This window comes from Rhynchophorus ferrugineus, unplaced genomic scaffold (genome assembly GCF_030347505.1).
Source record: "Rhynchophorus ferrugineus isolate W39M unplaced genomic scaffold, kcgeb_rfMv2 rfM3, whole genome shotgun sequence".
NCBI lineage: Eukaryota > Metazoa > Arthropoda > Insecta > Coleoptera > Curculionidae > Rhynchophorus > Rhynchophorus ferrugineus.
In genome coordinates this window covers 21,684,302-21,699,414 of record NW_027472582.1, presented here as the reverse complement: position 1 = coordinate 21,699,414, position 15,113 = coordinate 21,684,302, and the positions used below count along the sequence as shown (strand labels likewise).

Here is a 15,113-nt window from a genome sequence, read left to right as displayed (position 1 = left end):
ATCTACATACACAACATTTTTTTATTCTCAGGATGTATTATAATCAATTTTTATACTGACTAATAATTTATTAACAATGAATGTAATATAAAAAATATTCACAACGCAAAATTAAGAATTCCATCAAAAATAGCTCCAAACACGTAAAACAAAACCACTTCAAACAACTAACTTAAAAAGAATTGCGTTCTAGCCAGTCACACGTTGCTTGAAAAAGCCATTGCAGCGCTACCTGCGATTGGACCTGACAAAACATTTCACCAAGGTCGCCTATACAATCGCATTTCTATGCATTGTATGGTCGCAACAGCTACTTTTATCAATGATAGGTCGATCTATTTTTTGACCTATATTTTTAGTACTTCAATCGAAAAAGGTTCATATCTCGTTTGCTTTTACCATGTCACGCGATGGAATTATCCTATATGTCACGCTGAATATAAGTCTAGATAAGCCGATAGTGATTTGTATTACGGTAGGCTAGAGGAGTATTTTTACATTTCTCGTCCGGCTAAAACTAGAGACGAACTCTATTTTCTCCACTGGCATATATACAAAGCTGCAGAGCCGGGTCGTAAATGTCGAGGAAACGTAAACTGATGCTGAAGTTAATGGAGTTCTCGTTTTTGAACTCGTGCTCGAAGATTAGTGTTACATCGACCGAGCGCGTAATCTTTGTTTTCGTTGTTTTGATGTGAATAAACTTACGGATAATTAATTTTGCCCTCAAATTGTTAAATTCATTCTAGTTAATCTAAAGACTCTCTTCGCAATTGTTAATATCCAATATAGTCCCATTTAAACACACTACACGACAAGCAATCAAAAAATATTTCCTTCATTTAATGACTCTAATTGTATTAATATTGTCTCAGAAAGGATTATTGAAAATTAAATATTTAAAGAAAAAGCAGTATTGTAATACGCTTTTGAATAATTAAAAAGACATTTTCGCATTAATAGTGATATTACAAATATAATTTTGAATTACTATATCTATCCAGGAGTTATTTAGATAAAAGATAAAGATAAAATAAAAATCTATCGCTATAATCCCTCTTTTCTGCTTTAATCCGTTATGGTATCAAATAAGATTGTTAAATTCCCATAGACTTACACTGCATGATTTTTAAAATATTACTTCAAAATGGGATATGGAGAGCGCTCATCGTAATTTTCATTTCTTAAAACTTATGTTTACATTAATCAGGTCGAAATGGTTATAAAGCTGGTTCCTTCAGTGGATATTGCCACGGACATCAATAACAACATCAACACTAAAAATACTTCTGGAATTTGTGATATTTTACTTGAATTATTGAAAGAACTGCAACGAAAAGCAATCGAGGATATTTTGGAATGTTTTAATGTGTCAGAAATAATTATACTTAAAAACATGACAAACCCGCAGAGTAAGTCGTGTTTTACAAGTCTATCTTGCTGCTACCCTCTTCTCCCTCTGCCTCTCCTAAATCCAAATTATTCGAGAAACTACTTTTAAATGCATTAAACTACTTATAAAAACACCAGGGTTTCAATTTGGATTTCAAAACCACCACTCAACAAAGACCATAAAAGCGCATAGAGTAACAATGGTTATTGAAAAGCCGAAGAAAAGAGATAATCCACAAGATAAGCAAATTGTTACCTCGGAGCTATTGTCAATTATTGGGGTCGTGTTAACATTTAAAACTATTTCTGTTAGAGTTCTGCAAGGTGTCTTGGGACTATCCCTGTCCCTGCTCTACACTACTGATATTTACACAGTCATTACGACAAAAGACATCTCTGTCTACAGGAATAGAAATAGCACAAGTGGCAGTCAACAATAACCACAAATACAGCTGGAAAATATAGCTTAATAGCTCGAATTCTGCCCTCAATTTTGCATTAACCAATTCCTCAAGCAAAATGAGCGAAACGTCGCTTTTTGTATAAAGCACACCAGATCAAACTCTAAATCAAATAATTTTACAGTCATTTATATAGCCTATTTGGACTTATGTAGTGCAAATAAGCGCTTGTTCGGATTGCTTGTTGTGGATTCGTAATCTTGTTAAAATATGAAGAATGTTACTAAATTATAGCTACTAAACAACGTTTAGGAAATCAGATGAGTCGATCAAATCAAACCTCACATTTAATTTTAATTTGGGAAATATATACTGGCTAATTCATGCACATTAATTGAAGTACACTAGAACACATTTTGCCCTGTCCTTAACCGATATTCCCGTCCATCATTTCGTCGATCATGTTAACATCAAATAAATAAGCACTAATTATTGTTTCTGTTTCCATGGAATTTGCTTTGTAACAAACAGTAACGAGTATTCAAACTAAGTCAACAAACGAACATTGCTACAATATTTATCATCAAATGACGAATTAAATTAAAGTTCGGTACACCATCAGTACTCAAAACATGTTTTACCTTCGGAATTAATTACTGATATACATATATAAAAGGAAGTCAATAGGTAGCAAATCAAAAATATATAGCCCATCAAATCTTTATTATTAATTCTTAATATGTTGCATAACCTATATGCAAGATTGTATATGTGTTGATTCAAATGATAGTCAAAGATTTAATTTTAATTTGTTAATGTTTTAATATCATTATAAGTGACTATCTGGAAGTATACAGTAAAAATCAAAGAATGTAAACAGTAGTCCTTGATATAACTTCATCACCGAATTTATATACCGTTGTATTTTTAGATATTTTTAGACTTTATAACAATTATATATATTTACTTTACCCGTAATTTTGTTTATAACATCTTTATTAGATACGTTTAGTACAATCTTAATTATAAATTAATTTATTACTACTTTTCATTTGTACTTTGATTAATTCACAAGCAAGACGAGCACGAGAAAATACATCTATATGTATTCCTCAATTATAAAATTATAATAACTTATAGCTATAGTTTACACTAAAGGTATACACTTTATATAAGTTCGTATGGTTTGGTTCGTTTCAATCTCCTGATATCCTACGCGCTGTCCAGCAGTTGCTGCCACGTTAGTATGATTTAATAATGTTCTTTCATGGTTCAAGGCGAAATCTTGGATAACTTCGCAAACCCATTTGATTTTCAGGTCATCGTACAGTTCTTCGTTGGTTACATAGCGATAGGCATTGGTAATCAATCGAAGAACCATGTTTTGACAGCTTTGTATGACTAGTTGATTTAAATTTTTGGTGCAACCCCATATTTGCACCCGATAGGTCCAAATTGGCTTTATGATTGTCTTATAAATCAACCTCTTTGATTTTAGATCAAGTTGAGAGTATCTTCCAACTAACCACTATAGTTGTTTTATTTTGGTTCTAATGTGTTTTGCTTTTTGTTTAACATGATGTTATTTTACCCGGAATAAAAATTATTTCTGCATAAGGAAAATTGTGTTTGAAATAATGTAATATTGAACCGCTCCGAATCTGCCTATGACGTAGTTGTTTTGGTCGAACTGGACGATTTGTATGCGCATAGGTATTATTTATACCTTATTTTAATTATTTTGTATCATAATTAGGCATTGTAACGTGTGGATGGACGGATTATTCTGTTTATTTTGTATATAAGCCACTAATAATTTTGTACCTTTTTTCAGTTCACCGAATCATATAATGAAAAAGTAAATTTAATATAACACGATAGGTTTAGTTGTACAAGTGTGCAAGAAGTCAGTATACATTTATACGAGATTCCATTGCTAACCAAATGGAAAAAAATAGGTTCCTAACTAAACTCATTGAACTGTTCACTACTAAACGACCATATTTCCTCAAAATACAAAGAAAAATATTAATTAAATTCAAGTCTCCAACAAGTGTCAGTCATGATTAGATTACAAAAAGCCAGTACCAAATATCTGGTTTCTTGTACATCAAATAATTCGATGGGCTATACTTCTCCAGGTTAAGGGTAACTGAAACTGTTAAGGGTAATTTGATTGAACAATGTGGTTTTATCAACTTTTTATAGCTTTGTATGAACAATATGAGGGATTTACATAAAGAGAAAATATTTATGTACAGATAATATATGAACCCAAATGTTGTCAAATGAAGTCAAGTGAAGTAAAAGAAACTAAGCAGAGATTTTGTAAAGTACCTGATGAAGTATTGCAGTTGCATATGTTTATAAATTTGAAAGGCTATTATTTAAATAAACTAATATAACTAATAATAATTTAGTTACCCAGATATTACAAGGTAATTTGATACTTTTTTGTAACGTAGGTACTATCATTTATGTAAAATAAATATTTTGGTAGCCCTGTCATCTGTATCTTCAAATTATTATCGTAACATTTTTCAATAGATTTGCTTTCGATGCAATTTTGATTGGACTTGGCAAATATAGGGCACTTGATTTTAGTAATTCTATTCTCACAATTCCCAACTGGCGATTATGCTATTTGGTACTCTTTAGAGTTTAATTTATTAATTTTCTTGCCAACTGTTATACTGACAGTATTTTTACTTGTTGTTTTTCTACTACATTATTCTACTACATGTCATAGTTAATGTGTCTGGAATACTCAATCACTTAAATTTTATAAATATTCTTTTATTTTCTATTATTTTGGATAAATCACAGTCCAATTTTTTTGTTTATCTTTTCTTTCCGTTGGTAGTATAAAACCAATTTTATAACTATGAAATATAAGATATATAATCCAAATAAAATCGAAACGCCCAAAATAATTCGAATGTTGAAATGCGAAAATGATGGTTAGGAAACGGTGACTTAATATGGCGAAATTTGAAATATTGTGTCTTTATTTCTGATAAAATCTAAGTAATCCCACTTTTAATTTTAAAATAAATGTATTTTCAATAATCTCTCTATAGTATTTGTTTTTACAAATCAATGTTTTTGTGATTCTTTATTACAGTCATCGAGCCTAGTACCACATAGCAACGTCGTTTTAGCACATTGCCGAAATATATAAATAAATAATCTGTTATTTGTGATATTGGTTGAGGTATACTTTAATAGTGGCCTCAGTGATATTTTTTCAATATAATTTTATTAGACAACCATTACATAATCATCAAAGAAACAAACCAACTGCGGCATTTTATAACATTGTTTTTTTTTTGGCTTAATAACTATCGGCGTTCGTCCAGCTGTACCGTATCAATTTAATCTTGGTATAAATCTTAATGAATGCGCCATTTAACCACTTAAACTGTTTAGTTCTTTTTTCGAGCTTCTATTTTCGAAGAGAAAGAGGCTTCAAGAACCCCGGTTCAATCTAAGCCGGTTAATTTATTGGACACCACAACAGTTCGGTTATAGTAAGCCAGCAACGCGAGGAAATAAATCGTAATGTGCCACGGGCGTTATTCAGGTCTGTTCGTTGATTATTTGAATGACGTTAGAACACATATACAGAGTAATTGGGTCACATTTTATTCGTTTGGGTTGTACGCACTTGTAATTTGGTAATTTTGAGTTGTGTAAACAAAAACAAACGACGATTACCAGCTATTATGTATTAATACTATTTTACTTACCATTTCAGTCTTTTTTCTAGCGTCAATCAAAAATCACTCAAATATAAAATCTGTATGTTTTAAAGTTGTAGATATTGTTTATTTATTAATGCATTGTTACTAATTTATATTATTATTTATATACGAATTAACAGTTTACTGAGCTTTTTCTTTTATTTACACTGTTAAACACAATTTAAGATTGAAATGTTTAATAATCTTGATTCGATTGCGTCAGAGGATCTCTTCATTTCCTGAATGGTACATAGCATTGCTAATTGAAGTAAATGCTACAATTATGAGAAAATTTTTGTTCAATGTTCTTTGAGAGTGAATTGTTAGCTTTGTAGAACGTATAGTATTAATATGTTATTATAAGGTTTTTGTAATTAATTGACACTTTGGCTCATTATGTTTTCAAATTACCTAAGACGGACTTTTTGATCTGTAATTATCGTCTATGAGACAAAGTGGATGATGATCAAGGTTTCTCACCCGTCTACCGAACAAAGCGAACAAAACTAATACTATTATTCCTATTTTTTCTTAGCATGTATGACCTAGGTAAAATAAAAAGTTCTCTGAGGAAATCAGAGGAAATATACAAAAGGACACCCTAACACATGTATTATTTTGTTTCTTAGCAACTTATTGTGTACTCTGAACCGTATGTGTTCTATTTTTTTGTTTTCTTAAGTTTCTACGATTGACGTAGCCATCATCAAGGTGAAAATGAGCTTCATCACTTAAGACAGTTCTGCTTGTAAATTATTTATTGTATTTTTCATGATTTTTTTTCAAGTATTATTCACTATTGAAAGTTGTTCTCTCGCATAGGACTGCTAAGCATAAATTGTCACCTGTGATATTTATGATATGATATTTTTTTATATATTTATGATATTTATGATTTTTATTATCTGCTATCTCTATATTTATGATCTTTATTATCTAGTAGTTAATACTCCAAAATAATAACAGAGATAAATTTAATCCATCCAAAGAGAATCTCTTGGATTCAAAATTTAAAATTTAAGATATTTACATCTTTTGTTCCGAGATACTTCAATTGAAATATAGAGATCTTAATAAATAAGAAGATAATTGAAAGAAGGATATGGCTCACTAATACGAGCTTAATAGCCACTACAGCTAATTTCTAAATGTTCGTTCTTCCGTTTAAAATCACAACATCAAATACTAGACAACTGATTTTCTATACTTACAGTTTTATTTTTTGAAGTCAATAACTTGTCTATGTAGGTCAGTATGACTTACTATATTTTTTAAGAGCTCCTCTATGTACTGTGCTTCTCTAGGCACATAGATGCTTCTCTAGATTCTTCAGTGTGATAATATTTTTAATTAGTTTGTTTTAATTGTTCATTCTATGTACTTACTGTTCTTATAAATATCTTTCTTATTTTTTTAAATATATTTTAGTCTTCTTGTTATCAACGAGCGTTTATCTGGACTGAACCCTACTGCTTCACTATTTAAATGGGCCGCGAACCACGGTCCTCGGCATTAAACCTACCGACTGGCAAGGAACATAGAAACCACCCCAGGAAACATACGGTCTTACCCAGCCTGGTTACGGGCGTGACTGGGATTGTTATTCCTTTTCGAATTCCCTACTGTTACTTCTAAAGACATTTACAGTTAAAATCACGAACGCAAAGTACATATATGCCCCAGCAGTATTCGAACCCGCTACTATCGCAACACTAGGAGTTTCTTCTTTTTTGCACTTAACTTAATGTATTACTTTAGTGTCACATGTTCGTCACTATTTTTATTTCAAAACGTCAATCTGTCAATATTCATTAGCTTTAATCAGCAAAAAGCTTTTCCGTAAGAATTTTTTTGTATAAATATTGTCCTAATAATAATGAACACAACAAAAAGATTTATCCAATTTGGTGCAGCGGTTCTAAAATTATGCGCGCACAAATATTTCAGCGATTAGTTTTTATGTTTAAACATTAATACATTTTCATTTAAGGTTAATAGTGAAGTATAACGGGTTGTAAATGTAAGTTGTACACTTTCACTTACAGTATGTATTCGTTTATATTATTACTGAACATTTTAATTACGTTTTTTTACTGTAAATTATGTGTATATACAATATTTTATTCAATTATTCAAGTTCATATAAAAACAGGTTTTTACAAATAAAACATTGCTAACAAGGTAAAAATATGCAATCCATCTCTATGTATTCGCTTAATATCGAATCGTTCGGAATGCTTACTAATCGAATCAAAAGGAATGCGCAATGGCAATCGAATTTTTAATCAACAAGCATTGCAATGTTACAGATGCATCGGTTTAATCTTGTTATAAATCGTAACAAGCGAATAACGAAAGGATTTTTTGTTGCTATATAGTTTACTTTTTTTTTTTAAATACGTTTTTAATTTGATCGATATTAGTGGTAAAGGCTGTAGGACGGTCCTCCTACTGTTGCGATAGCCGCGGTTTAGAATCCTGTTGGGGCATGGTCGTAAATTTATATTTGTAAGTGAGTGTAACAGTGTAAAAGAGTGTAAAAGTGTAAAATCCAACAAGGAAAATGATCCCAGTCGCGCCAGTAACCACCAGGCTGGGTAAGACCGGATGTCTTCTGCGATGATTTCTAAAGTTGGCCAGTCGGCAGGCTTAATGCTGACGACGGTGGTTCGGAGCCCACGTTAAACTGTAGGTCCAGTCCCGATAAACCCATAGTTGGTAAAAGGAGACTTTAAAATATATATAAGAAAATCTGATATTGTTTTTCGTTCACTTTCATTTAATTTTAAATATTTTGAATACGGATTTTTGATTTAAAAAACGTATTCTGCATTTTGATGTCATATAATATATATGTCTCACAAAACAATATAGGTCATGTGTTGGTTTATTTTTAAAATGCATGTTATTTCGACAATCTCAACGCAACTACACCTGGCAACAACAAATACGTTAGTATCAAACCTTCAACGTACAAAATGGATCATGGAATCGATGCTCAATTCAAAAATATATCCCAAATGAGTGACTAAATAGTTTTGAAAATTTTTAAAGTGTAGCTGCATGAACTATTTGATCCCTTTTTCGGACGTATTATAACGGATAATATGAAGTTGTTGATGTTACATGCTAATAAACAAGGAATTTCTAAAAAAATAGTCTTATTATTAATTACTTTTATTATCAATGATTTTTTTATTATTATTTAATTAATACATTATTACTACACGTTTCCGTCTAACCTACAATTTGTCTTTATGCTAACTTAAATCTAGGTATATACCTAGGAGGACCTATCGGCCCTAACTCAGTCTCTGGTGAAATAATGTTTATACATGTCACTGCCGAATTTTTTAATATATGCACCTCACTACACAACACTACACAAGATCAGATGGTTTGATTCTTTTGAGTCTGTGTCCTGTTCTAACGGTATCCAAACGTTGCAATATTTCAATATTCGTATGAGAATGGAGTCTTTCCTCATGTCCCCTTGCAATTATCTTGATTTCTTGACCTACCGTGGGTATCTGAAGGTCTCGATGTAGGTAATCAGTCCTATAATATTTGGGTGCACCCACAATACCTCTCAGGACTTTGTTCTGAAAATTTTGTATTTTATTAATGTTACTCTTCGCAGAACATCCCCATAATTGAACTCCGTATGTCCATATAGGTTTCAATATTTGCTTATATAATAGCAATTTATTATGTACTCATATTTATGATTTTCTTCCAATTAGCCAGTGCATATTCCTATATTTCAATTCCAGTTCTTTTCTTTTCTTCTTTATATGTTCCTTCCAGCAAAGTTTTGCATCGAGATTCATTCCGAGATATTTAGCGTTGTTGCTATATGGAATGATAGTGTTATTTAATGTTATTGGTGCTTGTATGGTCTGTTTATAGGTGAACTGCACATGTACAGATTTACTTTTATTAATTCTTATTTTCCAAGCTTGTGTCCAATTATTTATATTGTCATTTGCCTGTTGTAATTTTCGTGAGGCTTCTTCACTATTGTCTCCGACAGCTATAATCGCAGTATCATCAGCAAATGCAGCCATCGTGATATTTTCCATTTGTGGTATATCACAAGTGTAAAGTAGATAAAGCATTGGTCCCAGTACACTTCCTTGTGGTACACCTGCTTTAGCTTCTTTTATTGTAGAGTAAGCTTCTTCTTGCGTGACTCTAAACATTCTGGTTGTAATGTATGATTTTAATAGTTCGGTGTGTTGTTTTGGTAGCATTTTCTGTAGTTTATGAACAAGGCTTTTATGCCAAACCTTATCGAAGGCTTGTACTACATCTAATAATATAGCTGATCATACTTTTTGACTTTCGTAGGCTTTTTCAATAACATATGTTATTCTGTGGACCTGGTCAATTGTTGAGTGTTTGTTAATAAACCTAAACTAGTGTGTTGGTATTAGGTTTTATGAATTATCAATGATGTACAGTTATCTCTATAAAAATTAACTTAAGTAAATTGAATTGATTTTTCTCATAATTGACTGTAATTTTTAAACCAGTTAATGCAGCTTATAATTCATACATACGCCAATACATTGCAGGAAAAAAAACTTTCATAACATTTGCATTATTGAAAACCGAAGGAAGTGGTGTACTCTCGAACAATGACATCATTGTTTCTTGTCAGGAAAGAAATCAAAAATATTCGCAACGAACTAATTATGATAAATTGGCGAATTTAAATTTCATTTTTATTTCGAAGTGGCCGACTGTAATACGGTCAGCTGGTTTCGATTTGTATCAGATTTCCGCTCTGAATGTGTACTCCGGTTGGGAGAATGGAACAGAGAAATGTCCTATTTGGATATGACACTGAGGGTTGCTTAGTATTTTATAAGTACTATCTTATAAAAGCTTTTGGTTATTCATTTCTTCCTTGGTTACCTATTTATTTTTGGTTACTTTTTTAAACTTTTGGTTAATAAGTTCTCCAAATTTATTTTGTCTCCTTGAAATTTTTGAATTTTAGTTGAAATTTCGAAGAATAAATGATATTGAGTGAGAATATATTATCACGATGGAAAAATAGAAGTTAGCCTTACGCGAGTGTTGCTATTTATATTTTGAGTGTAATTATGAAAATACAGTAATATATTAAGGAAAGAGGCTTAAAATTATTCTTTGAAGTATTCTCCATCATGATCAGTGCACTTTTGCCAGAGGTTTAACCAATCGTCGTCATTACCAAATTTGCGAACAGAAAAGAACGTAGGTTGGACTTAATTTAACACCTTAAAATTTTTATTAGGCCAGTTAAATCGCATATCTTTGTCTAATTATGCGGGATCCAACGTGAACAAACATTTTTCACAACTAAATGTTCATGCTTTTTCTTATTGATGTTCGTAATATTAATGTCCATAAATTACTCAATATTACGGTACACCTGATTTTTGGTAATTTTCATGAATATCGTCCATAAGCGAACTGCGGTCACTATTAAATTCGTTATACCAACGTCCCACAGTGGCCCAGGATGGGGATCCATCGCCAAAAATCGAAGTAAGTTGAACGATGCCCTTATGTCTTGATAATCCACATCAAAAGTCATTAAAAATCTACGTACGAAAATGTTCACGAGTTAATTCGGTTTTTTCGCTGAAGCAAAATGTTCAATTCGTTGTAAATAATCCAAGTGGTGCTTAAATGATAAAACGTTCTGAAGAAAGTAATGATGGAGCCTAACAACACTAACACACTAAGTACTGCGAATAATCAAAATATAAATATCAACCCTCGTATATTCCTTCTTGATACTTCAGCAAAAGGAGATCATAAAGAATAATACAATAATTCTTAATTTTTAGTGTTTTTATCACTATAGTTTTGGTTTTCGACCTAAAACAATTATTTATCAACAGTTTCGTCCTTATATCTATGATATATTATAAGTGTGGAAGCAATACAGCTACTGGACAAGACACAGGATATCAGAAGATTTGAAGCGAACCAAACCACATGAACTTGTTTAGTGTATGGGGATATTCTTAACTTTAGCTTAAGTAGATTAGTGTTATATTTATTTGGGAAATATATATTGATGTATTAATCCCGTACGCGCCTTGCTTGTGTATTAATACAAGTACAACAGAATAGTAGCAATAAAAAATTATCTAATGTAAGATGTAATTAACAACACTGCATTTTGTTTCGGTAAAATACAATATACCTTTCAGCCTAAAATATTTCATCGAAAAAGTTTTACCATGAACATAAAAATACATATTATTTGTTTCTGTTATAACATAAAACATAACTACTTTCTGTCGATTCAAATATAATTATTCGTCAGTCAAAATACACATAATTAATTTATCTAACCGCATTTTCTCGGTAAATAAAACGGGATGATTTATTTTATTTCGCAAATAAATATTTTCTAAAAATATTCGATGTGTATTTATAGAAAACGAAAACAGATGATCCGCTGTGAACAATGATCTTTACGTTGTGAACAGTGAAAATGTCCCGACATATCGCGTTATACAGACGTCGTTTAAGCCTCGACTTTACGGACTGCGTCTTGTTATTTTAATTACGGTGTTTACGACCTAACTTCGATGGCTCTGATGTTTATTTGTCACAGAACGGGTCAGCAATAAAAATTACTTTGTAAAATATATTTGAAGAAAACGATTTAATATATCTTTGTTGAATTCTCCCTTTAATTAGACAGAATTAAACTGGTTTTAAGTATATTTTGATCCATAAAGTATTATTGCAAAATGCTTTTCATCTACTTTGTATCATCTGTTTTTTTTTCGGAAATTAAGTTCTAATTTTAAGTTGGATGTCCTGTAGATTATTTTCATTATTAGTAGAAAACATTTTATTTGCTTAATTTTTTTATGTAGTAGGCAATGTGTAATTATTTTACTTTTAATTTAACTAACTATTTAACTTTTAATTTTACTTATTTTTGTATTAATTTACTAACATTAACTCATCACTCAGTGTTCATTGGCTCGTGATAGGGTGCGTTATCTTGATGAAACAGCGCTTTTTCTTTTATATGTGGGGTATTTTTTTACGAATTATATTCTCAATCTATCCAATAATACTATGTAATGTTAACTTGCAAAATATCATACGCGTTTCGATATAGGGGTGCCATAATCCATCCAGCTATGACTACTACTATGACTATATAATTCAAGTTGGTAGTAGTGAACCCGTTTCATGCATTGTCATATACCAAACTGACATCTTTATTATTTTCTGATATATTAAAGGTATTTTGACAAGCTATTTTACAAAACCAGCCCGAAAGTTCAGTGTCAATGTTGTTTGGTTAACAATATAATAAGTATACATAAGTGATAATTTTTGATTAACAAGGAAAACCATTCTTTAAGCTTTTATATTTGTTGTCTGTCTATAGATACTTTGCATATAAAGTTGTTGTTGATAGCTTGGAATGAGATTCAAATACATTTTTTTAATTTAAATCTTATTAACTAATTTTTTTTTCTTTACAGGTAAATCAAGTGGGCTCATTTATTATTTCATATTTGTAAGTATATGATGCAAAGAACATAAAATAAGATACTCTTAATATTAATGGAATTTATATATGATAAATAGTGTACTCGTCAATATGAAATAGTTATTTATGGCATTATTTTGTTATTTTATGATGAGTTAGACAAACTACAAGAAAACAAACAAGCTCTAGTATAATATATGGATGCTGTTACGTCTTTATTTACTTACAAATTTTTTAAATGTGATTATGAAAATTTGATGATATCCAGAAATAATGATAAAATACTAGTTTTTTATCGGAATAAGAAACAATGAGAAAATTACAGCAAATTTATTATATACTACAAGTACAAAATTCATTAAAAAACCCAATTAACATTAAAGTATAAATAAAAACTATAGTATATTCTAGATGTGATAGTGTTATACTGAGAGATAATGTAGAAGTTAATTACGAACTAATTAAATAAATTACTAAATTCTAAATCAATGAAATTCAAAATAAATTTGTCAATAATATGTAAATTTACCCGATTGAATACATCTAATTTTATTCCTATTACTATTGAAATATACCACATTTGACATCAATTTTGTTTTATTTCAGTTCAGTTTTCACTTAAGCGTTCTAATTCCAAAGAGAAACAGCTTAAATAATAATGCAAGCAAAATTAACCATTTAATATTATAATAATTATTAATGTTAATTAAATTTATTATTAATAATTGTAATTCAATAAAGACAATATACATAACCAAATTAAATTGAAACGTTTTTCATTGTGGGCGCATGTACTCGATTTACCAATCATATACTACATCTTGTTTGTTTCCCTGTATTGCAAATTAATCCGTTTTGTCTGTCCTTATAAATACGACAATAAGAATTTTTATATTACTTTTTGAATATCCACATAATTGGATTCTATAACAGGTCAATTGAAAAGTCCCCGGCCTGACACACAAATCCATATGTTTTTAGTTAGCCCTAACCCTCAAAAGATGCATGTATAAATTTGACAGCTCTCGGATCATTAGTTTGTGAATTATAGCATTTTGAGTGAAACAACTTTTGTTATTGTGAAAAAAATTGATAAAAAGGAAATTCGCCTGTTGATAAAATATTGTTTTTTGAAGGGAAAATATACAGTTGAAGCAAAAACTTGGCTTGATGCCGAGTTTCCGGACACTGCCCCAGGAAAATCAACCATCAAGGATTGGTATGCTAAGCTTAGACGTGGTGAAATGAGCACCGAAGACGGTGAACGCAGTGGACGCCCAAAAGAGGTTGTTACTGACGAAAACATTTAAAACATTCACAAAATGATTTTGAATGGCCGTAAATTGAAACTGAATGAAATAGCAGACACTCTAAAGATGTGTACCTCACATCATTCACGAATATTTGTGTATGAGAAAGCCCTGCGCAAAGCGGGCGCGGCGCGAGCCACTTTTGACCAAACAACAACAAGGAGTTGATGATTCGGAGCAGTGCTTGAAGATGATCAAGCGTAATAAACCCGAGTTTTTGCGTCGATATATGACAATGGATGAAACAAGTCCAATCGACAGTCATCCGAGTGGACTACACACGCTGAACCCGCTCCCAAACCGTGGGAAAACAGTCGGCTGGCAAGGTTATGGCATCTACCTTGAAAAAGGAAGGACCATCGACAGCGACTAATACATAGCGTTATTGGATCGTTTGAAGAACGATATCGCCGAAAAACGGCCGCATTTGAAGAAAATGAAAGTGCTGTTTCACCAGGACAATACACAATTGTCACAAGTCAGTGAAAACGATGGCAAAAATCCATAAACTGGGCTTCGAATTGCTTCCTCATCCACCGTATTCTCCAGATCTGCCCCCAGCGACTATTTCCTGTTCTCGGATCTTACAAGAATGCTCGCTGGGAAGAAGTTTTTGTCGAATGAAGAGGTGATCGCGGAATCTGAGGCCTATTTTGAAGCAAATGACAAATCGTACTACAAAAATGGTATTGAAAAGTTGAAGGGTCGCTATAATCAGTGTATCACCCTTGAAGGGAATTATGTT

The 15,113-nt window shown here is 31.3% G+C and overlaps 1 protein-coding gene across 40 annotated transcripts in view; it reads left to right on the top strand.

Annotated features, from left to right (window-relative positions):
- The window catches only part of LOC143192762 (uncharacterized), a 175,324-nt gene that overhangs the window by 48,248 nt on the left and 111,963 nt on the right, over positions 1–15,113 (top strand). For 7 of the 40 annotated variants that reach the window (XM_076398329.1, XM_076398330.1, XM_076398352.1 and 4 more), the window contains one exon: positions 13,051–13,085. The exons of the other annotated variants lie outside the window; for them this stretch is intronic. The gene's annotated coding sequence lies outside the window, so the exon portion shown is untranslated. The remainder of the gene's footprint in view (positions 1–13,050; positions 13,086–15,113) is intronic. 40 annotated transcript variants of the gene reach the window in all.